Genomic DNA, 16,321 nt, shown 5'->3' with positions numbered 1-16,321 from the left:
TTTCTGGAAGTGTCTCATGAGGGCTCACAAGCAAGTCTGACCCCAGTGAATGTGGAATGGGCTGGTCTGTCAGGCGCCTGCTGAGGATAGGCGCTTGGCAGCTGCTTCCCTGTCCAGATGTGTAGCCTGGCCTGGGCTGCACCGTCCCCCGTCTGTGCTCCTGCTGCTCCGAGCTCCACCCCGTGGGCCCTGAGGCTGAGCTGAGCAGCCACATGTCTGTGGGGAAGCAGCCCAGTATTCACACTCTGAGCTGTTTGAGGAAACTTGGAAGCTTAACCCTTAGTCCTTCTATTCTTTGTAATCTCACTAGAGGCAAATTTGATGTGCAGTTGCCCAAACAACTACAATAGCACCCTCTTGAAGCAAGCCCTTTTTCTATCTCGATTCTGGGACCACAGTTCCAAGTATCCAATGTCGCTGGTGTGGAAGTGAATGCGTGGTGGTGTGTGGTACCTTGGAATATGAAGATGGTAATTGAAAGCCTCAGAGACAAAAAGATCCCTATAAGCAGGATGCTTGTGATTTTGTAGACTTTCATTGCTGTTTTAGACAAGGGACAAACTACACATTACTTCTAAATATCTCAGTATTTAGGAACCCAGAGCTATATATGCAGACCAGAAAATGAATTCAGGAAATTAGTTCTGGAAAACGATACCAGATAGACACCAAATATTTAATTAGTGCCTTCAAAATTGAGAGGATAATTCTGATAATTACTAGTTGATGAGGGAGACAAAGTGAAAGTCATAGAATCCTTGAAAGTAAAACAAGAAACCACTGAACTCACGGTGCAAAGGTAAACCACACTTAAAAATTACACTAGGAAACAATATTAGAACGCATCTGATCTGCATTCTCAACAAAATGCAAGAATCAGGAAATTTTAAAAGGGAGATGGCACCTTTTAGTTTTCAATTAAAAGGTGAATTGGTTGAGATGTATCCAGGTATAAGAAGGGAGAAAGATAAGAAATCATGTGACGTGAAATATGCAGTAATAGCATTAACACCTGCCTTTTGTCCTGGACACACTAGGCATGTTGCCTCCTGTATTCACTGCCTCATTCTGAGAACCCTCAAGGCCTGGCTCTACTGCACTCCACAGGGGCACTCTCCATAATGATAGTGACCAATCGAATAACCCAGATTCTCTTTGTGAAAGTTTGAATGTGAGACATACAAAGTGAGTCCCTAACTGTTGGTTGATGTTCCCTGGGGTTAGGAGTTCAAAGGCTGGCTCTTTTCTTGTGTGGGCATGTGAATCCTGCAGAGCAATCTCTGGGGTCCCTTGATGCAGCAACTAGAACACAACAGCCCCTAGTAGGTACTTGAAAATAGCTGTTGAATGAATGATGAGTACAAGGAGAGCAGACCATGTGTCCTACTATATCACAAGTGTAAGGGCCTTGAAAATCATAAAACTAGCCTCCTAGCATAATAGAGAAATGCACACATGTGATTATACTCTTATGTCATTCAAATAATTGAAACTGACAAAGATGCTAAAATATAAGTGTGCCCAAATTAACAATTTTTTAGGGAAAAGCTTCTGGCTTGGGCATTTAATCTGAACAAATGCTTCAAAATTGAATGAGACAAATGGTGATTATAAGTTCTTATACATCATATGTGACATTGTGGAGAGTGGTTCCCATGATCTGCACTGCTGTGAATGTGCATTTATTGATCAGTGTTTGGACCAGTGGGGCTGGCAAATGGACCCCAAGTTAGTATAATACGAACTCAACAATGTGACTTCAACAATTGTTAATATAACGTGATAGTTTATTTACATCATTAATGTCCCCCTTCCAGAATATTGACATCCTAATGCCCCAAACCTGTGAATATGTTACTGTATGTGGCAAAAGGGACTGTGCAGTTGTGATTAAGGACCTTCAGTGGGGAGATTATCCTGGGAAACCTGGGTGGGCCCAATGTAATTACAAAGGTCTTTATAAGAGGAGGCAGGAGGGTGAGAATCAGAGAAGGAGATGATACAATGGAACAGATCAGAGTCATGAGCCAAGTAATCCACAGGAAGCTTCTTTTCAGTCTGTGCTTAGTCTAATTTTTTCAGGATATATTTGTTCTGTGGAGGAAAATGGCATTCATCCTTGAAGGTTGTGGGAAAAATGATTTCATCCTCACCTTAAAATGAAGAACACACTTTGTTTACCTGCCTTCCCCTTTATAATTCCCTTTCCTGAAAAATAGAACTCTTTTTCCCACAGGCTTGTCGTGGAGTTTTGCCTTTGACCCTTGTTAAAGCAATCCCAAATTTGACCAAGAAATAGTGGAATCAGATGTTTCCCAGTTAGCCAAACACATTTTCTTCCTTGTGTTACTGGAATTCTGTAACAGTCAGAATCGATCTTTTTCATGTGGCAATGGCTCCCAAAGGGTCAGCATTTGAAAAGAATATCTAATAGTAACTAATGTGGTCCAAGCACACCATCCAAACTCATTCTCTCTTCTATTTTTAATTCTGCCATCAACCTGTGCAGCCTGAAGCAAGTTCATTTTTTTCTTGCTTTTTATCTCATTCTTTAAATAAGAATCATAGCATTAATTTGTTTAGTCTCCAATTTATTGAATGTACGCATCACTGAAACCCTGGGAGCATGTACCCAGTCAATTGGCAAATTGCAAATTGTAGAAAATACAAGAACTATAATTTAATACTAAAGTGATGCCATCCAAAGGCCTTAGGCAAAATTCTGGCCAAAAGGAGTTAAAGACCACCCCCACCATCAACAGCAAAACAACTGTGATTCAGGTGACAGACAGAACTCTGTTCAGCACTGCCTCTGTTCTCATCACTCTTCCCAGGCACTGGCCCTGCTGCCTTAGAACGTTTCAACACTCAAGGTGCAGAGCCTCTGGTGATCTGAGATAACATGGAGGAGAATAACACTCCCCCTCTCCTGTTATATTCAGTTAGAGGGGGGAAAAATAAAGCCACAAACATACTCCAGAGCCTCAGAGATGTTTACTTTGTGTCTCTCCCTAGGACATAGCACAAGTCCATGAGGTTGGGTGGGGTTAAGGCAATTGAATGATAAACACCACCCTCAGAGACACTCCTCTCTTGCAGTGTCTAAAGCTGTGATTCCTATGGATTAACAGCATCAGCATCTCCTGGAGAGTAGTTAGAAATGCAAATTCTTGAGCCCTACCCACACCTACTGAATCAGAGATTCTGGGAGTGAGACCCAACAATCTGAATTTTAACCAGGTTTCTAGGTGATTTTGATGCTTGATTCAGTTTGAAAATCGTTGATTGAAACACGTCATATCTGGTTCCTTCTAGCCTGGGGAGGACTCAGGTCCTTGTACATACAGGCTACCCTGTGGCCACTCCTCAGGAAGCTCCAGTTTAAATAGATGTATCAGTCTCCAATGGAAGGCCCAACTTTGGCCCAAGCTGAGACTTTCTCAACATATAAAAGAAGTGAGATCTTTGGTTTTGTTTTTAATAAATGATGTCCTACTATGAAAATTTCTTTGTTCTAGTTTTGGGGCAGAATAAAATTTTCAGATGTTGAAAAGAGGGATTTTGGAATAAATCTTTACTAAAAATATGTGGTGATGGGGAGTGAGAGGTTGGCTATGGAAAAGCTGTGCGAAATCTTCGCTTGGTTACCTTCTGTATGTTTCTCAACTACAAGGTCACTAACTCATCAGCCAGTGCTGGGTGCACACAGTGGTGCCCACTGTGTGCATCCAAGGGATGACTTGGATACCTCTGTACCACCAAAGCATTTGCATAGGAAAAAAACAGAACAGGGAAAGTGCAAACAGCAGGATAGAAAGAGATGATGAAGAAAAAAGTAAGAATTGAAGAGAAAGAGGACAAGCATTCTCAAACCTCCTGGTCTTTGTCCCATCTCAGAATTTGGAGTTGTTCATGGGCTGCCTAAACCCTCTTTGTAGAGGCAAGAAAGGCTCTTCAGGGACTATGTCCCTGGAGTTTGAAAACAGTCATTTCTCAAGGATAAACCACATGTGACTATCCTGCTAGTCTAGGTCCAGCCACCTTTCCCCAAACCTTCCTACCCATAAATACATACATTTTTAAAAGATAAGTAACAGCATGTTTTTGGATGGTGCAAATGATCTAGTAGAGGAGGGGAAACTGATGATGCAGGAGAGAGAGAGAGGGAGGAAACTAACTTCCGGGAGCGTTGTCTTTAGTAAGCAAGAGGTGGTAGGACTCAGTCAGGTAGAGGAGTTGGCCTTTGCTGCATGCAAGGATTTTTTTCCCCTAGTAGCAGGAGGAAAAGAAGCATACATGTGGTGATAACATGTAGAAGTTCCTTTCTTACGCGTGTTTTTTCAGTGAGGTGGGAAACAGGGTTCCATGAGTTGAGAATGAGGAAACGATGGGAATATTGGAATTTAAAGACAGGGGTGAGTTTGCGCAGTAGATATTTAGGAGACAAAGACGTCTCGGGGTTGTGCTTCGCAGAACTCTAGAGGGCAGTATTTGCATAGACTAGTCAGCAAGGAGCTGTGTCGGCTATGGCTATGAAAATGTGCTGCTCAGATTGCCTGCTGCTGGGAATGTAACTGGTGAGCCAAGCTTCTGGATCCACAAGCACATTTGCAATAAGAGCCATGCTTCCCATGGGCTGGGCTCACCTAGTGACTGAGCATGGCAGAGGTAGAAGGAGGAATAATGCTGATTCATTCCTGTGAGATGGGGGACTCGTCAACTGTGACTTTGACTCAAGGACACTCTTCATTCAGGCCAGGACTTTCTTAAAACTGCACTGCAGCTCAGGAATCTTCCTACCTGACCCTCTTGCTTCCCTCCACCCCCTCATAGAGGTCAAGTCTCATCTCAGTCTGGATTCTATCTTTGTCTTCTCCAGCTTCATCCTCTTTTTTTTTCACAGACATTTCTCCAATAAATCTCTTGCATATCTAATACTATTTTGGTGTCTGCTTTTTGGAAGTCTGAACAAACATAAGTGATACCAGGAGTGGTCTGAGAAACAGGTGATCAGGTGGGGTTTGGACTGACAAACTCATATCCCAGCAGGCAAAGAGGACCTCAATACGAGGGTTATTTAGGGCGCAGATTGTCCCTGGCACAGTATGGTAGCCTGGTTGCTAAAGATTTCACTAGTGGTGAAATAGTCAGAGCAAGACAAATACAGTATAACAAATGTGAAATCTAAAAAAGCCAAATTCATAGAAATAAGGATAAAATGGTGGTTGCCAGGGATTGAGGGGTGAGGAAAATGGGGTTATGTTGGTCATAGGAGATAAAATTCCAGCTATAGAATGGATAAGTTCTGGGGATCTAACATACTTGAAAGTTGTTAAGAGAGTAGATCTTAAATGTTATCACCACAGAAAGAATGGTAATTATGTGAGGGGATGGAGGTGTTAACTAACCTTATTGTGGTAATCATTTTGCAGTATATACATGTATCAAATCATCATGTTGTACACCTTAAACTTAAGTATATGTTTATAATATCTCAGTAAGGCTGGAAAAAATAACAGACTAGACTCTGCAGATGAAGAGATCAGTGAACTTGAAGAAATAACAATAGAATGTATATGAAACCAAACTCAGAGAGAAAAAAAGCTAAGCCAGGGAGAGGGAGAGGGCGAGAGAGATAGAGAGAGAGAGAGGAAGAGAGAGAGAGAACACTGCTGTAGAACAGCTTCAAGTAGCCTAATATATATGCAACTGGAGTCCCTGAAGGAGATGAGATGGGGAGAAGGGAAGGAACAGAGAAACATTTGAAGATATGTTTCAAAAAAATAAGGTAGTCTCTGTAGAAAAATAGAAAAATAAAGCATAATACATCCAAACAATGAAATATTATTCACTGCTAAAAATAAATGAGCTATAAAGTCATGAAATAAATCGAGGAACCTTCAATGAATATTACTAAGTGAAAGAAATTAATTTGAAAAACCTACATAGTCTATAATTCCAATTGTATGATATTCTGAAAAAGGCAGAATTATGGAAGATCAGTGGTTATTAGGAGTTGGGGGAGTATGGAGGATTTTTAGGGCAATGAAACTATTCCGTATGATACTGTAATGGTAGATACATGTCATTGTACATTTGGCAAAACCCAGGGAATATACATCACCAGAAGTCAACCTTGATGTAACCTATGGACTTTGGGTGGTGGCAATAATGTGTCAATGTAGATTCACCGATTGTAACAAATGTATTACTCTGGAGCAGGATGTTGATGGGGTGGGGGGGGGAAGCTGTGTGTGGGGGGATGGGGGGGAGTGACAGGAGGTATGTGGGAACTCTCTGTGCTCTCCGTTCAATTTTGCTGTGAAACCTAAAACTCCTCTAAAAGAAAAATCTATTTAAAAAAAGAATGGTCGGAAAAATTTCCAAATTCATGAAAATTATAAACTTACGGATCCAAGAATCTCGATAAACTCCAAACACAAGAAACATGAAGAAAATTATGCCAAAGCATATAATAACAAAATTACTTGAAACCAATGCTAATGAGAAAATCTTATAAGTAGCCAGAGAACAAAGATGCATTAGATACAGAAGAAAAATAAGTATGATAGAAGACTTCTTGTAGGAAACAATGAAAGCCAGAAGGTAGTGGGGCAAAATTTTAGTACACTGAAAGAAAAATTTTAAACTTTCAACCTTAAATTCTATAACCACAAAAATATCTTTCAGAAATTCAGGTCGGATAAATACTTTTTCAGGCATATGAAAGCTGAAAGATTTCATCTTTAGCTGACTGACCAGATCCAGTGCTGGCAACGATATGGAGAAATTGGAGCTCGTCTGTATTATTGGTGGAAATGTGAAATGCTGGGACACTTGGAAAACAGTTAGGTGGTTTCTTTAAAAGTTAAACATACACCTACCATATGATATGGCTATTTCATTCCTAGGTATTTATTTACCCAGGAGAAAGAAAACATATGTTTGCACAACAACAAAAAACCCCAGCATTTTGGGTAACCCTAAGTATCTGAAATTTTTTCTTATTTTTGTTATGGTAGTATCCTTGCTCATTTTAGACCTTCATAATTGAAAGTTAAAAAAAAAGGAAAGTTAAAAGCTCTAACATGCAACTTATCTAGAGAATACTCATTTGTTGACATACCACAAATTACTGTTTTATGAAATGAGATTTACTTGTAACAAATGACTTTCTTTTTTTGTTTTTATTTTTGTTTTGGTGCATGTAATTCCTTGGTCTTGTTTTAACCATGTGGGGAATGAGCTTAAGAGATAGAAGGCTTTTATGTTTTTCCTGGGATCCTCTAGATATTTAAAAATTCTTTTTACTGTTAAGAAGAAATCATGCTTAAGAGGCCACATAAGCTTTTTAACTTGCTCACCTCAAGAAAAAGTATTTTGTTTGTCTCTTCCCTCCCCTTCCTGGGACGTTCTCATTTGATGGATTTAGGAATTTATTTTGTGTGTATATTGTGTATATTTTACACAGTATTTCTATACAATACAATTTCTGTATATTATGATGTTTTGACATCTTGAAAAACTTTTCTGGCTGGGGAGAGACTGGCCCTACCAGAGCTAGCCAATTCTTACAGTTAGCAAAGGGCCCAGCCAGGAGCATGCTAGTGATATGCAAACTAGCCTTTCAACCTCTATCTGGTTAGTAAAAGAAAGACTTATACAATGTCTAATAAAATTTTGAGGGCAAAATTTCCCAACTGTAATTTGCAATCTTTGGTTTGCTTGTAAATCCTATACTATTTCTATTAACAAAGAGAAAACGAAGCAAGTAGAACATAAGTCAGTGGAGACTGTATCCAATAAATAACATATTCTGACGATTAGTCTGTTGCTTACATTTTCACTTATTTGTATTCTCTCTCATTTTCACATATATGTATATTTTCAACTTAGTCTCTTAGATCTTCCTTTAATCTCCTTCCAGAGAAAGATAGTGGGCACAGAAAGACTCACATGAATTCAAATATTATCATGTATATGTAAGATAGTGACATTATGTTAAAACATACAGCATGCCAGTTTCAATATCCCTTCCCAGTTTTTCACGATGTAATTTATTATTTTGGATATGATGCATCAGCTTATTTCTTTCCTTTGAATCTAGGTAAACACGAGAAAGTGCCTTTCTGGACATATGAGGAATAAAAATGTGTGACATAGGTCAACTAGCTGGTCATTTAGTAATTTATAAACAAAAAATTATTCTCATGGTAGCATACACAGGGTTTATTCTCATGGTAGCATACACAGGGTTTCTGAGGAATCAAAATCCAGATCAGAGCCTTCAGGCTTTTGCTTGACCCAACAATTCTCCCTTATAATACTCTGCAATTGGAGTAAAGGTGAGAAAAAAGGAAACAGAACAGAGAGAGTGAACATGAAGGCTGAGATTTTTTTTTTTTTTTGACATTTAAAATTTTGTTTTGCCTCAGAAAATGGGGAAATATAAAACTGGAAAAAAAAAAAGATATTTATGGTAGTAATATAGTATCTGAGATAAAGAAAAGTTGATAACACCTTTTACACAGCAACAAATGTTTTGAGAATCATTTAACTTTGCTTCATTGAGTATGAGAATTTAGTTGATCCAATAAAAAAAGTTATCCATAATGATTGGATTTTTCTTGGGAATCAATAAACAAATTAGAAGTGAGCCCCTGCTACAGATGGAACACCCTTGGATGGAGGATGATGGTGAACGGGCCTGGCATGGTGCAGATTCTTACTCCTGAGGTTGAGGCAGGAGAAAAAAAAGATCATAAGAAACCCTGAGTCCTACTCGAAGACCTGTGCATCATCCTTGTTTCAATAAAAATTTAAGCGCCAGTTCCAAGTTTTGGTTATTACCCATCCACTGTTGCTATGAAAATGTTGCTGGACCTCACCATTAATCAAACCCCATGGCAAGAGGATCAATTAGCCTTATAGCCATTGCTCCCCCCACCCCCCTATCTCCCAGCCTGAGGGAGGACGCCCTGGGTGAGAGAGGAACCTCTCACAAGTGACAGGTACCGGGAGATACGGGCTGGTGCCTCTCCCTCCTACTTTGCTCTTTGGAGCAAAATGAATTGGCCTTTGCTTCAAGAGTCTGGGTTTGATGACTATTCAGTTTACCTGGACTGCGATAAACGATCCTCAACCCCCTCCTCATTCCTCTAGCCAATCCAGCCATCTGGAAGAATTAATGGCATTTCTTATGTTCCAATTTATCATCTTTGAACCTCCTAGATCCAACAGCCATAGAGAAGCAACAAGCCTGCTCCTCCTACAGTCACCTCCATGGCTCCAAATGACAATGCCAGCTTTTCAGTTGCTCATGACGAAAATATTGGAGTCGCTGCTGACTCCTTTCTTTCATATCCCAAATCCCATCCATTAACAAATACAGGTTTTCAAAACCTATCACTTCTTATTACCTCTGCTACTAATATCCTGGAGCGAGCTGCCATTGTTCCTGACCTCGAGAATATTGCAGTAGCCTTTCTACCATCTATCGGACTCCACTGTTGCCATCCACTATTTATTCTCAACACAGTGTCCAGAGATACACTCCCAAATGTAAAATAGACAGCTAGTGGGGAGCAGCTGCATAGCACAGGGAGATCAGCTCGGTGCTTTGTGACCACTTAGAGGGGTGGGATAGGGAGGGTGGGAGGGAGGGAGACGCAAGAGGGAGGGGATGTGGGGATATATGTATACGTATAGCTGATTCACTATGTTATAAAGCAGAAACTAACACACCATTGTAAAGCAATTATCCTCCAATAAAGATGTTTAAAAAAAATAAACATAAAAGTATAAGCCCTACCGTGTTACTCCTCTGCATGAAATCCTCCAATAGCTTCTCATATTATAATGGTCTACCAGACCGTACAAGATCTTCCTTTCTCCAACCCCATCATTTCTCTGACTATGCAGGCTCCAACTGCAGAGTCTCTTGGGGTCTTTTCATTATTATTCCCAGTCTCACTTAACTTCTTCTCCCAGATATCTAGTTTATTGTCTCAATCCCTTCTGGTCTTTGCTCAAATACACCTTCACAAGGAGACTTTCTTTTATCCTTTATTTAAGATTGCATTTTCTCCTTCCCTAGCCCTATGTCACTGGTCTTATCCTCTCCTCCTCCCTTTTTTCTCATGGCATTTCTTCCCAACTGATATACCATGTACTAAATTATTTGTTTAGAGTCTGCTCTCTGCACCAGAATGTAAGCGTCATGATTGCAAAAACTTTGTTTTGAGCACTGCTGTATCCCCAGTGCCCACAACAGTGGCGGGACCAAAATAAGCCCAGTGAATATTTTCTTGAAAGACTTTTTGATTTTTGCTAATGCTACTCTAAGCTTTTCTAAAGCTATTCCTAACTTCTTGAGAATATTTTGCTCATTATAACAAAGAGGACCAGATGAAGGAATGTGGATTGGAAGTACATCTCATGTTGGGGAAATAATTCAACACGAATGCTATAATGGTATTGAAACCATAGGGGTCTCTTCATGGAGAAATCTAGCATCTGCATTTACACAGCTAAAAGTTGCCACTGGTGGCAGTTTGGCCTTGTGTCTGGAGAATGTACTGTTTCATTAATTATTTCATGGAGCAATAGTCCAAGATTTCATTTCACCAAAGGGATAAATTTGTAAACAGTATCAGAAGTCAAATGGAGAGGTGGTGAGGAAAATAAAAGGAGTACTTGAGAAAAATGTCAGTTGGGTACAGTAGCTCTGTGATTATGAAATATGATAATAAACAATATGCTGTTGCTTTGAATATCCTCAAAGATTAGATATGTACAGGATGTTCTTTTCCTTTTCTGTTGTCATGTGCTAAAATAGCACATTTTTTTAAATTACCTTGGAATGCAATGACCTGACTAGAGAATGTTTATCAGAGGAAAAGTCTACTTATCTCTCACCTCCCCGACATACCTCAGTCTTTTCCTCCAGATACCCTGCCCCAGTTGGGGTTGGTTTTCAGTACCCTTTATTTTCATCCAATTTCACTTGCTCCTTTTTCTCTGGTGACTTCTTCATCAGCCCTTCAGTATTGCTCTTGCCACCATCCTGACTTGCCCATCTGTAATAATGTTCTTTGACGATTTTTCTGTGCCTAAGCTCCCATGTCTAGGTCTTGGGTCACTTCATGGCTCAACACCAACATTTTCCCTCCTTCCTATCTAATTTCCCCTCCTACTCTCGATTCCTCAACTGACAGTAGCGCTTAACCAAGTCTTTGTAAAGGAGATTTTTCATTGATCCTATGTCTCTATCCTTCAGGGAAATGGATTTTTCTCTCCTTGCTGGGACTCTGCTCCTCACATTACCCCTTCATCTCATCCTGTCCCACTTCCTTTGGAGTTATTTTCACATTTTGTCCTCTCCCTTACCAATATTATCTTTCTGTCTTCTCAGGCTTTTTATACCCTCAAACATTCTCAATATTCCCAGGTGACAAAATCAAAACAAACAAAATCTAAACAATCAGAATCAAAATTGTACAAAATCCTGCTAATCCTCATAGCCTTTTTTCAACCCCTAATGTTTTAAAGCAAAACTCCAGGGTGTAGACTTGCCCAATTTCTGTTTTCTATTTCTGTTCACACTTTATGATCTATTTCTTTCTTCACCATTTGCCTGAAACCACTCACAAGTATATCATCCATTACTTTGTATTACTCTGCCCCTAATTATTTAGTGTCTCCTTCTTTCTGCAAGGGACTGTATTAGGCAGTATGGAGGTTGGATTAGACAGTGAACACACTAACTCATCCCAGATTGCTTCTAAGCAGAAAGTTTAGGTTATTTACTGAATGTTGGTTAGAAAATGAGCAGGAAAAGGTAATTGGATGTAAAAAGCAGAAGGTAAGGGAAATAAGAATTGTAAATAGAAGTAGCAAAAGAGACAAATGATAACTAACAGTAAGTGAAGAATGCCATAGTGTAATGAGAACAGAATTCCCTGGTCAGATTGACTGGGTTAAAGTCTTGGCTTCCCCTCTTAATAGTTCTGTGACTTTGGCCAAATTACATACCTCCTTAAATTTGTTTCCTATAAAATGGGAAGACAGTTATAGCCACATCAAAAGGTTGGCTTGAGGGTTTAAAAAAAGCCCATGTGAAGAATTTAGTTCATTGCCTAGTACTTAGTAAATGCTCAATAAATATCAATTATCTTTACTGTCAATGGTCTACTAAGGATACCGTGACACTGTGAGAGATGAGAAGGGGAAAAAGTTTTAAATTTAATTTTTCAAATATTCTTTTGTTTTAAGGAATTTGCAGTCGTTTGTGTGTGTGTGGTGCTACAGAGCTTATGTTAATATGATTTATGTCAGTAGTGCCTACTGTCCACTGTATTCTTTATGTTTTTAATGCTGTATTATTTGGAATTTGTGGTAAAGACTGCTAGTTGCTCTCAGTATCCATTTCCCTCTTCCTCTGTAGTAACAGAATCTTGATTTTTAGCTGGTTACCTTGTAGTCCAGGGGTCCCCAACCTCTTGGCTGCGGACCAGTACCGGTCCTCAGCCTGTTAGGAACCAGGACGCACAGCAGGAGGTAAGTGGCGGGCGAGCAAGCGAAGCTTCATCTGCCGCTCCCCATTGCTGCTCATCGCTCGCATTACTGCCTGAATCATCCCCCACCTCACCCCCATCCGTGGAAGAATTGTCTTCTACCAAACTGGTCCCTGGTGCCAAAAAGGTTGGGGACCACTGTTTCTATTTGAAAGACTACATTTCCCAGACTCCTTTGCAACTACATGTAACCGGGTAACTAAGTTCTGGCCAAAGCGTTGTAAGCCCACATGATGTGTGGAGTATCAAGGAGTCCTCCCCTTTCCCCATCTTGTTGCTTGGAATGTGGATATGAGAGCTGGAGCTCCAGCAACCACACTGGATCATAAATCAGCCCACTAAGGCTTCTGAGGCAGCAAGGTAAAAGAAGCCTAAGTCTCTGATGGCCGTGGAGCTGCTATCATTTCCAGGGACTGCCTACTTTTAGAATCCTTTTGTGAGCAACATAAACTTCTATTTTCCTTAAGATGATATTATTTTTCTTCTTATTTTTGTTAACGACTGCTGTATGCAACTGTGCCTAATTCTGACACAGACTGCTTTTCAATTACCTTCCTTTGACAATCTTCTTCAATTTTCTCTATTTTACTTATATTTCTGATCTAAGATTTTTCTAAAACATACAAAAGATGGCAGGCACTCCAAATGAGTCGAATTATCAATACATTTTTATTTTTAAATTTTTCTATTAATTAGTGTTGTAATATTCTACTAATTTGGTAGCACGATCTCATTGTTTTCTGTTTTACATTAATCCATTCATTACCCTGGTAAACAAACAAACAGTTTTGCTAAGTGAGAAAGTAGAACAATGGGTGGTTAATCATCCATTGGAGAAAATAGGGAAGGAATAACATCGTTAAAAGAGATTTTTAAAAATGTTGCTTTCCTCAGAGAGTAACTTGAAAAGGGGCCAGTTATTTTAGTGTGGATTTTGTCATGAGAGGTGAGAAATATTGAAAAAGCGTTGTTTGTGTTCAGGTGCTTCAATCACAATGTGGGAAGACTGCCTCCTTTAAAAGCAATTGTAGTGTATAAGTAAGAGGCCGACACAGAGAACATAGTAATCAAGATTTAATAAGCATGGGTCACAAAGGCAATGTAAGTCATTGAGGCTGAATTCGGAAGATGAACAACACAGACCCGTAACCATGGAAACACAGTGGGCCAAGGATAATTCTAAACCTCTGATCAGTTTTTGTTTAGTATTAAATGCCACTTGGAAAAGAAGGAAAATGAAGTGCTGAGGATACCCAGACATACACTTCATAAACTTTTTAAAGCCAAATAAGCAGAGAGATATTGAATGTTTGCTGTGACTAAAGGCAGGTTCATATGCCAGTACTTGTCTAATCAGACACAGGAATGGGTCCTCACAGAGGAAGTGCCAGGACTAGCACAGTTTTCATTCTTCTGTTGGTATAAAAGGTAGAAAATCAAAGTTACTAAAGGCACATGACCAGATATATGAAGTGATTGATAGAAATAAAACAATGTGGACATTTATAGACCATTTAGTCTCTAACACTCTTACACTGGAAGAAGGGGTGTAATGTTACTGAATTTCAGCTTAATCCATTTCATTCAATTAATGACCATTTATTGGCATCTTTTATGTACACAGGACTGCAGTTAGCAACTGCAACCTGCCTGAGACTCAGTTCTGATGGGGAAATAGTGCAGTCAGGAGGCATGTGAAGATGGCCTTTGGAAGGTAACATGCTTCTCATTGAAGTCTTGGAATGCAAGCTGAACACTCCATAAGGAAAATCTCCCAGACTCTCATCACAGTATATTTATTCTTGTTTTATACAGTATTGGGTTAAATTTGAATCTCTAGTTACCAAGCACCTAGCAGATTAGAAGCAAAATCTAAGCAGAAGGAACAAAGGCCCTACAATGGTCACATTGTCACTGGCGGGGATGCCAAATATGACTCCTGAGTACATGAGTGACGAATAACAACAAGAGATTGAAAAACATTTTTAAAAGGGATGATTAAAACCTTGAGGGTAATAATTGTAGTGCCTAGCTTTGAATTTGATGACCCTTCTTAACTCATCAGGCATCAAAGTATATTATATTACATATTATATAATAGAGAATAATAATTGTTGATAACTAACATTTGTTGAGTTCTTACTAAGTGCTAGGCACTGGGTAGGCATTTTGAATACATTTATTATCTCATTTAATCCTTGTAACAACCATGTGCTATAGATATTACTATCACCCTTATTTTACAGATGAGGAAGGTCTCAGACATTTTACTGCAATGTGTCGGTAAGCTTTGAGGGGCTGAAATGTGATTCAAACTCTGGTCTCTAGGATTGTAAGGCTCATTTTTTTTTTTCTAATTAATTAATTAATTAATTAATTATTTTGGCTGTGTTGGGTCTTCGTTTCTGTGCGAGGGCTTTCTCTAGTTGCGGCGAGCGGGGGCTACTCTTCCTTGCGGTGCACAGGTCTCTCATTATCGCGGCCTCTCTTGTTGCGGAGCACAGGCTCCAGACGCACAGGCTCAGTAGTTGTGGCTCACGGGCCCAGTTGCCCTGCGGCATGTGGGATCTTCCCAGACCAGGGCATGAACCCATGTCCCCTGCATTGGCAGGCAGGTTCTCAACCACTGCGCCACCAGGGAAGCCCAAGGCCCATGTTTTTAAAATATCTTTATGTCACCTTTCACTATCCTATGCTGCATCTCAAAAGAGAAATACTATTTTGAACCCATTTTCTTTTTACCTAGAAGTGAGCTAATCAAGCTATAGTGGCAATAGCTGTATTCATTGAAAGTTTTGCATATGCCAAACACTGAATTGTAGTCATTATTTCATTTACTAGCACAGCTCTAGCAGGGGAACACTCTTAGTATTCCTGTTCAACTGCCAAACAAACTAAGTTTTAGAGAAGCGTCACTTGTTCACAGTCACACAACTTTTAATTAGCGGAGTGGAGTTAGTGGGATCTAGATTAGTGGGATCTAGAACCAGATATTCCTATTTCCAGAGTGGGGGGTGGTATCTGGCAGGCTGGAGAAAAGTGGGTTCTCTCCTTCACCTGAAGTCAGACTTCCACCTTAGTTTCTCCCAGACTTTTCCAACTCCCTCTCTATTTTTTCACATAGGCACTTATTTCTTATATTACACTCTGTGTACATTTAATCCCACCTTGATATCTACTTCTCAGAGAACCTAGACTAACATAGTTACTTGGTGTTTGCTCAAAGATTTGAGACAGGCAGATGGTGGAATGGTATCCTGAATTGCCTTAGTAGGTACTGAAAAGTATAAGTTGACAAATCCCTTTAATGGAACTCCATTCCCTGGTATTCAAAAGCTTCCATCTCATTGTTTATTTTTAAAAATCAGTTATGGCTGAGTAATATTCCATTGTATATATGTGCCACATCTATACAGTGGAATATTACTTAGCCATAGTTGATCTAGAATCTGTCATATAGAGTGAAGTAAGTCAGAAAGAAAAACAAATACCATATGCTAACACATATATATGGAATCTAAAAACAAAAACAAAAACATGGTTCTGAAGAACCTAGGGACAGGACAGAAGTAAAGACGCAGACATAGAGAATGGACTTGAGGACACGGGGAGGGGGAAGGCTAAGCTGGGACGAAGTGACAGAGTGGCGTGGACATGTATACACTACCAAATGTAAAATAGATAGCTAGTGGGAAGCAGCCGCTTAGCACAGGGAGATCAGCTTGGTGCTTTGTGACCACCTAGAG

The sequence above is a fragment of the Balaenoptera acutorostrata genome, chromosome 7 (assembly GCF_949987535.1).
Source record: "Balaenoptera acutorostrata chromosome 7, mBalAcu1.1, whole genome shotgun sequence".
Taxonomy (NCBI): Eukaryota; Metazoa; Chordata; class Mammalia; order Artiodactyla; family Balaenopteridae; genus Balaenoptera; species Balaenoptera acutorostrata.
The sequence above is the reverse complement of the archived record's forward strand: the minus strand, read 5'-3'. Positions refer to the sequence as shown.